The sequence below is a fragment of the Tenebrio molitor genome, chromosome 5 (assembly GCF_963966145.1).
Source record: "Tenebrio molitor chromosome 5, icTenMoli1.1, whole genome shotgun sequence".
Lineage (NCBI taxonomy): Eukaryota > Metazoa > Arthropoda > Insecta > Coleoptera > Tenebrionidae > Tenebrio > Tenebrio molitor.
The window spans coordinates 9,824,554-9,838,975 of NC_091050.1; the positions used below are offsets into that span (position 1 = coordinate 9,824,554).

The window sequence follows — 14,422 nt, forward strand, 5'->3', positions numbered from 1 at the left end:
TACGGTGGTCGAGCTTGACGCCGGCTTTGTTAAGTCGACGTCGTACACACGATTCTTCTGCTTCGTTTTATTTCAGATGCGAATCCGGTGATTTATGTTTTCCTTCCGAAATTCGGGTACTCGCGAGACGCCCACTTCAACGGCCGACGTTAATTAAAAAGCTCGCTGAGTTGCCCCTGCTAGCGGTTCCTGCTGCATTTGCAAATTCTTCGCTAGTTCCAACTTGCTAACCAGACTCGCGTTTCTTAGCTCCAGAACTGCATAAAACTGTTTTATAGTTATAAGACACTTGTTACGGAACGACGACCATCCTATTTTACATTCTGTGAAAACAGCGAGTTTATGGCGTTGATGTTATATAAAGCACTTAAAATGCAAACCAGTACTGGCAATATACAGGGTCGCTATTATGTCTGGAACCGTTCTTATGTCTTAACATAGTGTCACTTTGATAGAATAATAAATTAATCAAGGTGACGATAGCATCTAATTTTTTTGAAAATAATAACAACGCGTGGTGGTCTAACTATACTCGCGTCTTAGTCACCGAATAACAACAAATAATTGTATTGTTTTGCGGTGGAATTTGCTTTTTGTTGCCTTAGATTTGTGAGTTGTTAATCTCATTACCGCACCGGTGCGGTAATAATTTCGTTACCGCACTCATTGGGACAAGGAGACTATTACACTTCTAAAATGAGTGCGATATGGTATAACTTAACTCACGGTCATAGATAAAAATGTTTACAGCACATAAGAAGTTTCAAAAATGATTTTCGCAGTTGGGTTTTAATTAAATTTGGGAAACGTGAAGTGTTAAGAGTCAAATAATGGAACAGCCGGGTCACCGTGTTGGGTTAACACCCGCCGTAAGCGCGAATAATTCGTCTCCTGAAATTGTTTTTCAGGCAATTATCCGCCTGCTACGAGCTTCGCTAACAGCAATTTGTTTCGAATAAGCTTTTAATTTATTCGAAGATTATAATTTAATTTAGCCAAACAAGAAAAACGGCGATGGTGGAGCCGCGATGGTAGTAACGGTTCGCAACACGGTCGCTGAAAGTTGCAATAATTATCGCGGAACGATATAATTTATACGGACTGGAAATGAGAAAGCAAAAAGGAAGAAGTTATAAATCTACACAGTGGGACGTTATGCACCATTAATGTCAAACAAAAGCCTCCTCGGATTTATTTGGTCACGCTGGTTTCGTGGAGAAGTATGGGCGCTTGTCATATGATTAACTTTTAATGTGACCGACGTCCAGATTTATTCCCGCTTTGAATTTTTCACTATTATCCTGACTTCAAATTTATTCCAAGTCACGCCATTTTTCGACGATTACTTCGAGGGTGGTTCACTTGGAGTGTGTATTTTTCTGCAAAGAACTCCAAAAGAATAATAAATAAATTTAAATTTCAAATCGGCGCTGACAAAGGCTGGAAATATGGAAAAGATGGATTTTTCTGGTTTCTGCGTTCTATTTTTATTAACATTTTAAATCAGCCTTATCAGCTGCTTATTTGCTTTTCGCAATGCTGAAACAGTTTCGGTACACGCGGAATACCAAAATAGTGATGTCAGCGAGCTGCTATCATTATAAAACCGGAAAAAAATTGTTCCCAAAATATGTGTCAAGGTTTAGAAAATTGCTAAATGAGACAAGTGCTTAAATTGTATCAATGGAAAAAAATGGTGAAGAAATAACGAGCGTTCAAAGAATATGTGGTCAAGCAGGTAATGAGTTTGTTTCTATTTAGTTGAGTTGCTTTGACACTTCCTTCAAATACAGAACAAATTATTTGAATGTACAAAATCATCGCGTTCTTTTAAGGAAACATGGAAAACTCTCGTAAAAAGAAAAAACTGTTTTTGCAAACAAATAATTTGCACTAAGTAGCGTTTGTTCGCTGAATAAATGACGTTTGACATCTATGGTTTTGCAGCTGATGAAGTTCGCACTACGTTAACGGAAACAAAAGCAATACCCGTACACTTGAACGCAAATATTTTTGAACGCACGTTAGCAATCAAGCCACCAAATTTACTTATACTGCTACAACAAAACTGACAACAATTGCGGATTAATCAAGAAAGCTGTTAAAAAGAAAAATGATTCTTTGGTGGGTTTTGATGGAGGAAGATACTTGATGGTGTTATTTGTTGTAAAACGGCATACCTAAATAACGGATGTTGATAAAGCTAAGCCCCGAAATCCGTGGTTTTGTTTTATTCCTGACAGCGCTAATCCACTTTAGGCCACGAAGCAACACCGACTAATCCGTCACAATTCCAAATCTCCATCCAGAGTTATAATCTGGACTGCACTTCCACCTTCCTCCGCACTAATCAATTCAATCTGCAAGCGTGGCTCCGGTTCCATTCATTTTTTCCGCCGACACAGTCAGAGAGTCGATATCAAAGAAAAGCTATCAACAACCGCATTCCAACTGTGTGTGATCGAGATGTAACGAAGCATTCCTCTATTGTTTGTAGGCAAGAAGAAGCATCGTGCAGCGGCTTTTGAGACATTGAGCTTTGAATTATTCATGGGCCATACTTTCGTGTGGATTCGCCTTAAACAATACGTAATCTACAACAGGTGTGCATCTTTTTTATTCGATTCCACTATCATTCACATCTTATCCTCATCAGGACCAACACAAAGAAGAGATGCGGATTTTCATCAAGTGCATTCCGCTTCAAACCTGCTTTTTATTGAGAGCCACCATCCGAACGGGCGCTGTGTTTTGATAATTAGCTTTATTAAAGAGCTGCTTGTTATCTTAATTCGTCCACGTCAACTCTGACCCCGATCGTGAATTCCCAGAAGACGAAAACACTGAGTCCGAGTGTTCCTCTAATTAATAACGGATCTCATGATTTCGCACAGGAACGATAAGAGAACGACCAAGTTATCGCAGTGTGTGGCCCAAATTGAATATCAAACGGTCGTAAAGAGTAAACCAACAACAGCTGTCATCGGGATTATCTCTGATGGGCCGTTATTGGCCAAAGCGCGCTACAATTTGATAACTCGAACCAAAATAAAAGAGTTTTTATATCGTCGGGTTTATTGCTCAACATAAATTCCGTGATGGACCGGTCTAGAATTATCAATAATTAAAGTATTGGCTACGGTCTTTATCGCGCAGGTTGAATTTGATGTGAAAACCATACAGTTCCATAAAAAGTTTTATCCGTCGATATACGTGACCCCATCCGTGGAAGCTTTTACACAGTCGCTACTTTGAACTCCGGTTCTTGTTTATTTATTTTACACCCTTCACGTGTGAGAAGAATCAATCGAGTCGTTCTGTACAAGTCTCACTTGGGCTCCTTAATGGGAAAACGAAGGTTCGTGACAGGTGGCGAAAGAGTAAACTCCTCGCATCTCCTCCGGAGCGCTCCGAAAGGCGCCTGATAATTAATTAAATCTGAGACTGAACGTATTTTTCAAACATAAAACTTTTATTACTCGATAATGTGATACCATTAATCTTCGTCATCGTGCGGGAGACGTGTTAAATACTTCTATTTTCTAATCCAACAGGTTTTTTATTGATAGTTAAGCCCGTGAGTGAAAGAAAGTTTGTGCAAGTGGCTTTGAAAAAATTTAACCCAATTCCGGAGGTGACAAGCGCTTCCTCCTACACTTCAACTGTACCAGCTGTAAAAACCGTACAACACCGCCTCAATTAGGAGCCGAAGCGGTGATAATGGACGAGTGTTGGTTGGGGTTCATGACCCTGAATTTTACAAGAATGTGAAAAATTTCGATCGGGAGGGATCTCGCACTTCATTGGCGAGCCATAGATCACCTGTCTAATGGGTAGGGTCAGGCCTAATAGGGGATGGTCAAAAAGGTACACAATTATATTCGCCATTAATTATCTGAAGGTACCCCAACCAAAAAGCCGCACTGGAGCAAATCGGGCCATTAGGGTTTCAACAGCAGAAATAAATACTACCCCTGTCAGTAGATCAATATTGTAGATAATGACATCAAAAGCAAGAATTTGTTGCTTGTTGCAATAGAACAAATTTCTTCCGGTGCGTGGTAGAAAAATTATTAGGAATGATGGTCCGTTAGTTGAATGAGGGTCATTAAATATTGCGGTTAGTGTTATTACAAGTCAATCGCACCGCACGTATACCAAGTAGGAAGATTTACCAATTAAATTAATGTGTCGGTTCATTTTGAAAATTTATTTGCCGGCATTAGCCTATTTAGCGTCATGAACCAGATGAGACAATGCGTAGTTTGCGGTCGCCGAAGATTAAAAGCTTGTGGTTAAATTTGATGGAATTATTGTAAAGTTTCATTGTTGAGAGATTTTTAGAGTTCACAAAAAAAAATCTTGATCTTGTGCATGTTGTGGATGTTGGTTTTGAATCTCCAGTGAAGCTAGAATTACTGTCAGATCAGTAGCTACAATTGTGGTTATTTTTAAAAGCTTGTGGCAAAAGCTTTGAGCTTAAAATTACAATAGCAACATTGTTGAGATATGTTACAGTTCGCAAATAAAATTCGTAATGACAAAACTTAGTTCTACGTATAGTAAATTATTGAACGAGCGTGTAGTGATGGCCATAACGTACGAAGCTGAGCGCCTCGCCTTATCTGAGTGCGTAATAACTATAACACGCGCGGCGAGTACTGATACTTTTCTACGAGATACAGATTCTTATTAAACAAAACGCATAGACTCGGGAATTATTGTGACAGATGAATATTGCTTTTTATCGTAACAATTTGATCTACTTGATGCAATTATTTGCATTTCCGCCTAGAAAAACAAAACTTTGACATTATCCTGTTAGTTTACACAGATAAAAAAAAAACTGCCACGAGATGAGATCATTTGCGTCATTTTAGTTGGTGACAGAATAATTTCCGTATCAGTTTCCCGCATTTGTCAGCCCAGTTGAAACTTTCCATCGAAACCGTCTAAATTCCATGCATTTGCAAACGATCAAATTTGACAAGGCGGGTGCATAATGGCTCGTCTCAAATTGCTTGGCACTGAAAGTTTGAAACAGTGGTGTTTCATTTTTGCTATGAACACAACCCCAAGTTAATATCCTGACAGCGACTGGAGGGTTAGCACCGGGGGATTATTTATCCCGACAAAAATGATGCAGCAGAAATTACGTTGATGGTTATGAGTTGTGACAAAAATAACAATTTATCACACAAAGTTTCACACAAAGAGGACAGGTAAATTTATCACCTGTTTATTTACATTGTAATAGACAAAAAGTGTCTTCATAAACGCGACACTGTTTGTATTTACCGTTTTTAGTTTGTGTTAAAAGAATGATTTTACTGTTATCTACAACAGATTGTAGCAACACACCACATCACTTCTATTTCCCGATTTGTTGCGAATCTCGTTAGTCACGGTGTTTGCTTCGTCCTGAGGAATTAACGAAACTTCCTCAATTACGAGCCCACCTCCTCGCCGAGTCTTGGCTTCGGGGTGGCGTTGACCATCACCAATTTCCTGGAATTGGGGTCGGAGCACCTCTTGCTCACATATTGTGTTTTCCTTTTTGTGCCCATTCAACGCATCTGCGTTAAAACAACTCGGATATTTATCAAAAACTCCTGAACCTCCCCCATATTAATGATTTCGTTTTGATAAGGGACAAGCGCCCTTTCGAGTCGTAAATTTGCGCCTGGACTCTTTTTCGTCTTGTGCGAAGTTTGGTGGTTGAAATTAGAGGTGAACGGTTGGGCCACAAAAGAAATTGAACTGCTTGCGCAAGATTTATCGGCACGTAACAGAAATTTGCTAAACCTTGGTCACGTCTCTGCTGTTTGCTTGACTCAAGAAATAAAAAAATAATTGGACGACGCCGGGAATTTTAATGCGGGGGTCCGATCTGGGCGCGAGGATTAGGTTTGGGGTTCAGGTAGAGATTTACTTGGACCGCTTTGATAGATTACGTCGGTCGGAGTTTGCGAATTTCCGGAGGAGATGACGCCAGATTCTAATTTGACAAGTCTGGTCTCAGGGAACTAGATGCTGTCGGGTTTGGTGGTGAAATGAGCTGTCAGCGATGTTGTCTCCACTTTTTAATACCCCACCCTGCTTTGTTTCATGATGCTTTTACGGTGGAAATCTATTACACAAAGCGCTATCGCGTTCAGGAGGAGTTTATGGAATTGATGATGCCCCATCACGAGAAAACTCATATGGAACGCGGCGATACAAAAAGTGTCTCGACGAGACAAATGGTTTTGGAATTCTGGGCTATGAAACGTATCCGGGGCACCGATTAAAATTACTCAGATTAAAGTGCTGCCATAACTCAAGATTATAAAAGGGGTATCGGTGGTCGCAGCGATTCAGTTTCTTGTGGAAGCGTCTGGGTGTTACTGTTCCTTGCCGGACAACAAGCGTACCTGGAACAAACAATTCATTACTACAACTATTCTTACACGGGACTAGATTAACAATGTACGAATTGAAATTCTAATTAATTTAATCAAACCGAGGAGCGATGTGGAACGTGTATTTATGACTGAAACTTGAAGCGTCATTTCCAGGCATAATTAAATAGCGTTTAATTTTACACAAACAAACTAATTAAGATTACGATTACGTAAATGTTCTTCACTCATCCCGAATCTGCTTCATTTCAATCTGTTTTGACATACACGAAATTTTGTTTGGGGAAAAATACGCGATAAGAGACTATGATGTATCGCATCAATTTGTAAAATTAGATTTCGGAAAACTCAACTTTGACAGATTTGCAGATTCCCAAAACCGCAATAAAATTAATTATTTCGCCGCGTTATCAATGTTTATGTGACATTTGAAAGCGGTAAACACTCGGTGTTACCCAACTAGCCGCCAAACAGTTTAATTATAGACATATATTGTTGTTTAATTATTTAGTTCATGATTTATAACACGAATGCAGACAATTACTTAGATAAGATTTCAGGAAATTATACAGGGATTGTAATTATTATTGGCTCACCTGGTACCGGACTACCTTGGTGGAATGTGTTTAACTTGTTATGCTTGTTCTAAATTCTAATCCCTAACTAGTTACAAACTGGAGTTTATCTGACGAGGAATAATTTCGTGGAGGTGGTCCAGAATTAGAAGTCCCGATGTTTGATAACACGGTCTAGTTTTCGTGCTAAGCACATAAAATCTGTTATTCCACATTTTTTATTTAGAGATAAACTAACTTAAAGAATCGGAAAAATTCACGAGAGAATAAAAACCAGTGAGTGAAAGACAGTGAGCGAAAGTGAAGTGAACGAAAGAGAAACCTTCACCTACTTTATAGGAAGGTATCGAACAAAAAATAGTTCCTTGCGCAAAGTTGAATTGAAAATTTGTGTTGTCTCTAGAAATATCAAAATGTTAATTTGTGTCTATGTTGAATGCGTAGAATTTTCGTTACTACTGGATGGAAGCATTAAAATTGAAAAAAATAAAATCGTATTTTATAAAATTCGTTTTTTATGCATTTTAACAAGATTTAAATTTTCGAATAAAGTACAAATTGCTAAATGTTTCTAATTTTGAAACTCGCTAAAGTAGTGGCAAACATCATGTTAAAAGCTAAATAAGCGTAAAATAAATTGTTTCGCGGCACAGAAAATTGAAACTCGGCCACAAAAATAACTGCGTTTGCCTTTTAATCTTTTGGCAATTTCCTTTTCTTTATTTTCCTCCGAAATTCAACTTGCTCCACACCATGTTCCCGGCAATTAACCTCTTTTTGTGTTCTTTTGCTAACTCGAGCCGAAAACTTCTCAAGGATGTTAGATTGTGCCAAAACGAGATCGATTATCCGGATAAAAGCTCAGATATCCACCCTCTTCGCTGGTTAATAAAAGCGTTCGAAAATGATCGGTCACATTGTCATCTCCACATAACCATCAATAACCAAACAAGGTAGGAGCATGTGTTACTTCCATCAATGTCAGTCGCACAGATTCTTCACATCTGGAGGAGACCAGCGCGTATGTGGACTTAGGTGACAGTAAAATCTCGAATCCCATGACTTGTGTAGAATTGTGTATTTTAAAAGCTTCCTGCTTGTTTTTCTCATCAAGTCCATTAATCAACATCTCATAAAAAATAAGTACAACTGCTCAGTAAAAATTCGTTAGCCAATGCGACCACGTTCCGCTTGTGGGAAGCGATTGGGGGTAAAATATTGAGCAAACGAGGCCGTTTGTGTTTCAATTTGTTGGTGGTATTTTCAATTTGTGTCTTTTGTATTATTAATGCGTGAGTTAAGTGAGAGCGTGGCATTCGGGGGACCATTGTGCGTCCTCCCGAAAACACTGGCACGGTTCCAGATAAGATTATCACGCAACCGAATGTATACCGTAAAATGCAACAATTCCACTCTCAAAGGACTGGGAGATGATGTCGCCATTCTCTGTTGACGGAAGATAAATTGTTGACGAAAGACGCATGCATTATGAAGAGCAATTAACCCACTTCAACTTGTACACACACAAAAAATTGCCACATTGTGTCACCCGGTCGCTTTTTTCTTTTACAAAAGCCCCGTCACTAACCCTCGCCAAGAATTAATGAGTTCCGACGCAAAAAGCTCTCCGCTTCGGTTTGTCTAATAGTTGATGGAGTTTCCTACTGAATTTAATAATCAAGGCGCCATTCACCGGGGAAATATCGAATATCAGGAGCTTTTTACCAAACATCTGCCCGACTCGTATCAACGGCAACAATTAGATGTGGCCCCCGCCCAACAGCTGATTTTACTATTTCGTGTTTTCGTAGGGGACCGCTAAAAGCTTTCGGAGCTTTATGGCCATTTTTACGGTGAACCGTACCGGAAAATTGATTAAATGTAAAAGGCGTGAACAATAACGGACGCAACAAATGCCCAAATGATGTACTCCCTATGAACGATTAATCACTGTTGGGTGGTGATATTAGCCGTTCAAATGATATAGTCGTCTTTGTATAACTACTTAAAAACTTTATTGTATGACAAAATGTTGATGTACAAGTGTTAAGTACCAAGGATAGTGGTAGACTCTCGTTTTTACCGCTATATCTCGACTTAAATAAGGGTGGGTGATTTCACCCCTCTCACAAAGAAAGTAGGCAGGACTACCTGCTACAGTACCTCTTTCTAACAATAACATTCAAAATTACATTATTTTGTACATATACCGCCCCCCTTGAAGGCACGGACTTCAAAATATTGGAATTAGCAAAGATCGAACATGGTTATTAGAAAAAGGATTGTTACATAATAAACATGACAAAAAACATTAAAAAATACAAACATTGAAGTCAATTGTAAAAAAAGGGTTAATGCATAATTATAACAAATATTTACACGATACAAACATAGTCTATTCATTCGCTGGCAGAACGCACACCTTTCGCGTGGCTCTTTTGAAGATGCCATTGACAGTCTTTACGGACACTACGCGCACAACACCGTCACTTCCGGGATGAAGTTCTACGATGCGTCCCAATTTCCATTGTAGTGGCGGCGTGTTGTCCTCAACTAGAATCACCATGGAACCAACTTCCAAGGCGGGGGTAGACGGTCTGGAACCGGAACCACGGAGCTGCTTGGAACGATTGATGTTTTGAACAAGGTACTCCCTTTGCCAGCGGTGCCAAAAGTGCTGCCTCATCTGTTCCACTCTTTGCCATTGCGTCAATCGGTTGATCCTCGTCGTCGTAAGATCTCTTTCGCTTATAGAAGTTAATGGCTCTCCGATGAGGAAGTGACCAGGGGTTATGGGATTAAGGTCATTAGGATCGTTACTCAAGGGACACAAAGGTCTGGAGTTTAGGACTGCTTCAATTCTTGTTAACAGGGTATACAATTCTTCGTAGGAAAGCACGACTTCCCCAATTGTTCTCTTTAAATGACCTTTAATGGATTTTACGTTTATTTCCCAAATACCGCCCATGTGCGGGGATCTGGGGGGGATGAAATGCCACGAGATACCCTTATTAGCCAGATTTTCTGTAATTTGACTAAATGAAGCTGACTTTAGAAATGTTCTTAGTTCCAGTAATTCTCTATTGGCGCCAACGAAATTTGTAGCATTGTCCGAATAAAGATGGTACACATGACCACGTCTTGATATGAAGCGTTTTAGCGCATTCAAAAAGGTTTGAGTCGTTAAGTCACCAACTAGTTCTAAATGAACGGCTTTAGTTGAAAAACAGACAAAGACGCAAATATATGCCCTCACAGTACGCTTACTGCGACCACGACATTCCTTGATGTAAATAGGCCCGGCATAATCTACGCCACTGATTGAAAATGGTCTGGTTGGTTCGACACGGGATTTGGGCAAATTACCCATAATAGGATACATAACGCTTGGTTTGACTTTAAAACATTGCAAACACTGGTGCAAAATCTTGCGTACCACACTGCGTGGAGAAATTATCCAAAAATTTTGACGTAACGCGGCTAAAGTTCCCTGAACACCAGCGTGCAGTTGCTCAATGTGCACGTGTTTGACTAATGCCTTAATCAAATGGTGATCGTTTGGTAGCACGATGGGATGTTTGACATCGTAAGTTAAGGATGAGTTTTGCAACCTACCTCCCGCGCGAATTAAATTATCATTCTTGTCGAGAAAAATATTTAAGCACAGTAAACGTGATTTCTTGTTAATCGGTTTGTTTTGTTTAAGGCAAGCTAATTCATCGTTGAATGCAACTTCTTGAATTAAACGCATGATGGCCTTCATGGAATCTTTTAATTCTTCACATGTTAAAGAACTAGAGATTTGCCTTTGGTTTGGCTTCCTACAATTGTTGATGAACCGTAATACCCATGACATTACGCGTTCAGTTTTTTTGTAATTTGAAAATTTTGTAAGAAGCGGTAGTTGTCTTTCGCGAGAATGAATATTGGTCAGAGTGACAGTTCGCCGTTCTGGAATTTCAATATCCGAAAGATTTACGTTAGATACGGGCCAAGTGTCGTTGCTTTCTGACAGCCAATCAGGACCGTTCCACCACAGTTTATTAGTTTTGAGTTGACCAGGTAAAGCACCTCGGCTTAGTACATCCGCAGGGTTACTTTCGCTTTTGACATGATACCAATCTTTCGCATCCGTTAGCGTTTGAATTTCGGAAACTCGATTTCCTACAAATGTTTGTAAGTTTGAAGATGTAGCGTTTATCCATGCCAGAACGACTGTGGAATCTGTCCAGAGAAATTGCTGATCAATTTTGACATTTATCGTTCGTAAAACTGTATTAAATAATCGCGACAACGTTAAGGCGGCACACAGCTCCAAGCGTGGTAACGTAACAGCGCGAAGAGGAGCCACACGAGATTTAGCGCAAATTAAGTGAACTTGATGATTGCCACTATGATCAGTTGTTCTTAGATAGACAGCAGCGCCATATGCGATTTGTGATGCGTCACCAAAACCATGTAGTTGCACCTGTACGGGGCTTGATTTTATTATGTTTCTGGGAATTTCGATTTCGTTTAAGTGAGCGAGTTCTTGCAAGATCTTAACCCATGCACAATAAATAGTTTCAGGTAATAGATCGTCCCATCCAATTTTCAAACTCCAGCATTGTTGAAGGATTATTTTTGCTTTTACTACTACTGGCGCCACAAGACCCAATGGATCGAATACCTGGGCAGTTTTAGACAGGATTTCGCGTTTTGTTAGTCTTTTCGGAATGTCGCACTGTTTTACCTGATAGCGTAACGAATCGTGATTAGGATTCCAAAAAAGCCCTAACGTTTTAGTGTAAGCATCCTTATCGAAACTGACGTTGAGATTAGGCTCGTGACTATCTGGAATTAATGCAGGATGATTGGCGGCCCATTTACGTAATAAGAAACCACCATGAGCTAAAATTTGAATTATTTGATCTCGTAAAGTGATTAGGTTTTCAAGTGAGTCTCCTCCCGTCAGAAGATCGTCTACGTAAAAATCCTGTTGAATTGCTTTAGCGGCTTCCGGGTAGTGATTTACGTTTTGAAGAGCTAGTTCTTTAAGACATCTTGTTGCTAGAAAACTGGCCGGTTTTGTACCGTAGGTTAGAGTGGTTAATCTATACGTTTTTAGCGGATCTTCGGTGTTCTCGCGCCAAACAATTCGTTGATAGTCACTGTGATCGGGATGTATTTCTATCATACGGTACATTTTAGCTATGTCCCCGTTTACGACGTATTTAAAAGTTCTGAATCTCAACAAAATTGCAAAAAGCTCTGGCTGGATTGTAGGTCCTGCCATAAGATTGTCATTTAGACTTAATGCATCAGCTGAGCGAAATGACGCGTTAAAAACAACTCTTAACTTGGTCGATGTAGAATCCTTGAGTACCGCGTGATGGGGCAAATATGTACAGTTCGGTTTATTTAATTCGCAACCCGGAACTTCCTCCATGTGACCCAAAGAGATGTAATCCCGCATGAATTGCACATAATCTGATTTTAGTGTAGGCCTTTTGTTTAGGTTTCGTTCCAGATTGTTAAAAAACTTTACAGCACTATCGCGGTTTGACTTGAGAATTGGAGGATCATTTTTTAATGGCAGTTTAACAAGAAACTTTCCGTTTGTTTGTCTGCACGTATTTTGAATAAAATGTTGCTCGCACATAATCTCTTCATTTGAAAAGCATTTTTGTTCGGAAGGGTTGCTGCATTGTTCTAGTTCGAAGAATTTCTGCACCTGGTTCTCTAAAATGTCGGTTACCGACGTTAGAGAAAGCGAGCAGGTGCTTGAGCTATTGTTATTGTTCATATTTAGTGACCCACCCGCAATGAAACCTAAATGGGTATTTTGCAGCATTAGTTTGTTATGGTTCTTCAGTGTTATTTCCTTGCGGTCTTGACATAAAAGGTTCCAAAACAAATCAGCCCCGATAAGTAAGTCTACTGGTGCAGTTTCTAAGAATTTCGGATCGGCTAGCTGTAATTCCTTTGGAATATTTATTGCAGACATGTTTATGGTCACCAGGGGAAGATTTTCGGTTATTTTTTCCAGAACAAAACAACTTAAGTTCGCCGAAAACTTATTGTACTGAGACTTGATGTTTACCTGGACGGCCTGTTTGATGTTCGTCGAAATTTGACCAATTCCGCCAACGGTTATATTTACGGCTTTCTGCTGTAGACGTAATTTTTTGGAAAATGATGACGTAATATAACTGTTCATGGACCCTGCATCCAGGAGAGCTCTACATTTATGTGACTTATTATTACGATCTTCTATGAGAACGATCGCGGTTGATAACAAAATAATTGATGATTGGTTCTTAGACAATTAAGACATAACTTCAGGTTTCGAGCTTGAGCGTTTCTTTCCTCTACATTTAATTTTGTAAATTCATTGCACTGAAAGATTGTATGATCGTCATTTTTACAAAATGTACAATGTAGTTTGTTTGTGGCAACATAAGATGTAGTGCTTCGTTTTTGTGACATATTGTTTTTTGCATTATTGTGATTCGGATTGACGTTCGATTTGGGGTGCAATAGATTTAAGGATTCCAACAACTGACATTTCCTTTCTAAAAATTCGATCGTTTGACCGTAAGTTGGAACCTCGTCGGTTAATGTAGCCTGCCATTCTCTTGCAAGATTGTCGTCTAATTTGTCCACAATTATTACGACTAGAAGAGCGTGCCAAGTATCAATTGGTACTTCTAGCTGTCTTAACGCGGCAACATTTGAATTCAACGTATCTAAAAAACACCTAAGTGACGAATGCGAGGCTTTAATTACTTGGGGTGCCTTTGTGATGGCTATTATGTGATCGTGAACGATCAGCCGTTTGTTGCAGAACCGTTTCTTTAAGATATCCCACGCTACATTATAATTTTCTGATGACACCGTTAATGACTCGACTGCTCGCAAAGCTTCACCAGATAAACATGATCGCAAATATTGGAAACGTTGACAGTTGTTTAGCATGTTGTTTTCGTCTTCAATAATGGATTTAAATGAATTTTGAAATGACAACCATTCCTTATAGCAACCAGTGAAAGATTTTAAATTTAAAGTTGGCAGATTCAATTTGATTGATTGATCACGATTAGAGCAATGTGAATTAGCGCTGGAACAACTACCGTTAGGATTCGCTGTGGCCGCAGTGTGCGGTGGAGGCGTCGTTTGTCTAATTTTTGTTTGAATTGATGATAATACATCGAGATACTTTAAATCAATTTCGTCGCGGTCCTGAGTCTGTGTCTCAATCGCCTCTGATGAAAGATCGAGTGATTCAATTTCAGTCTGTACCTCGTCATATTCTTTGAATATTTGTTCGATGAATGTTTTTCTAGTTTCTAGTGGAGACACATCATTATCATTTGATTGAAAATTAGACACAAAGTTCTGAATACGCGTAATTCTAGCTTTTAATGAGGTTCTTTTCCTTTTTAGAGCCTCTAATTTGGCAATTGA

The 14,422-nt window shown here is 39.4% G+C and overlaps 1 protein-coding gene across 7 annotated transcripts in view; it reads right to left on the minus strand.

Annotated features, from left to right (window-relative positions):
- Positions 1-14,422, minus strand: part of by (blistery) — a 137,579-nt gene that overhangs the window by 88,030 nt on the left and 35,127 nt on the right. The gene's annotated exons all lie outside the window — the stretch shown is intronic.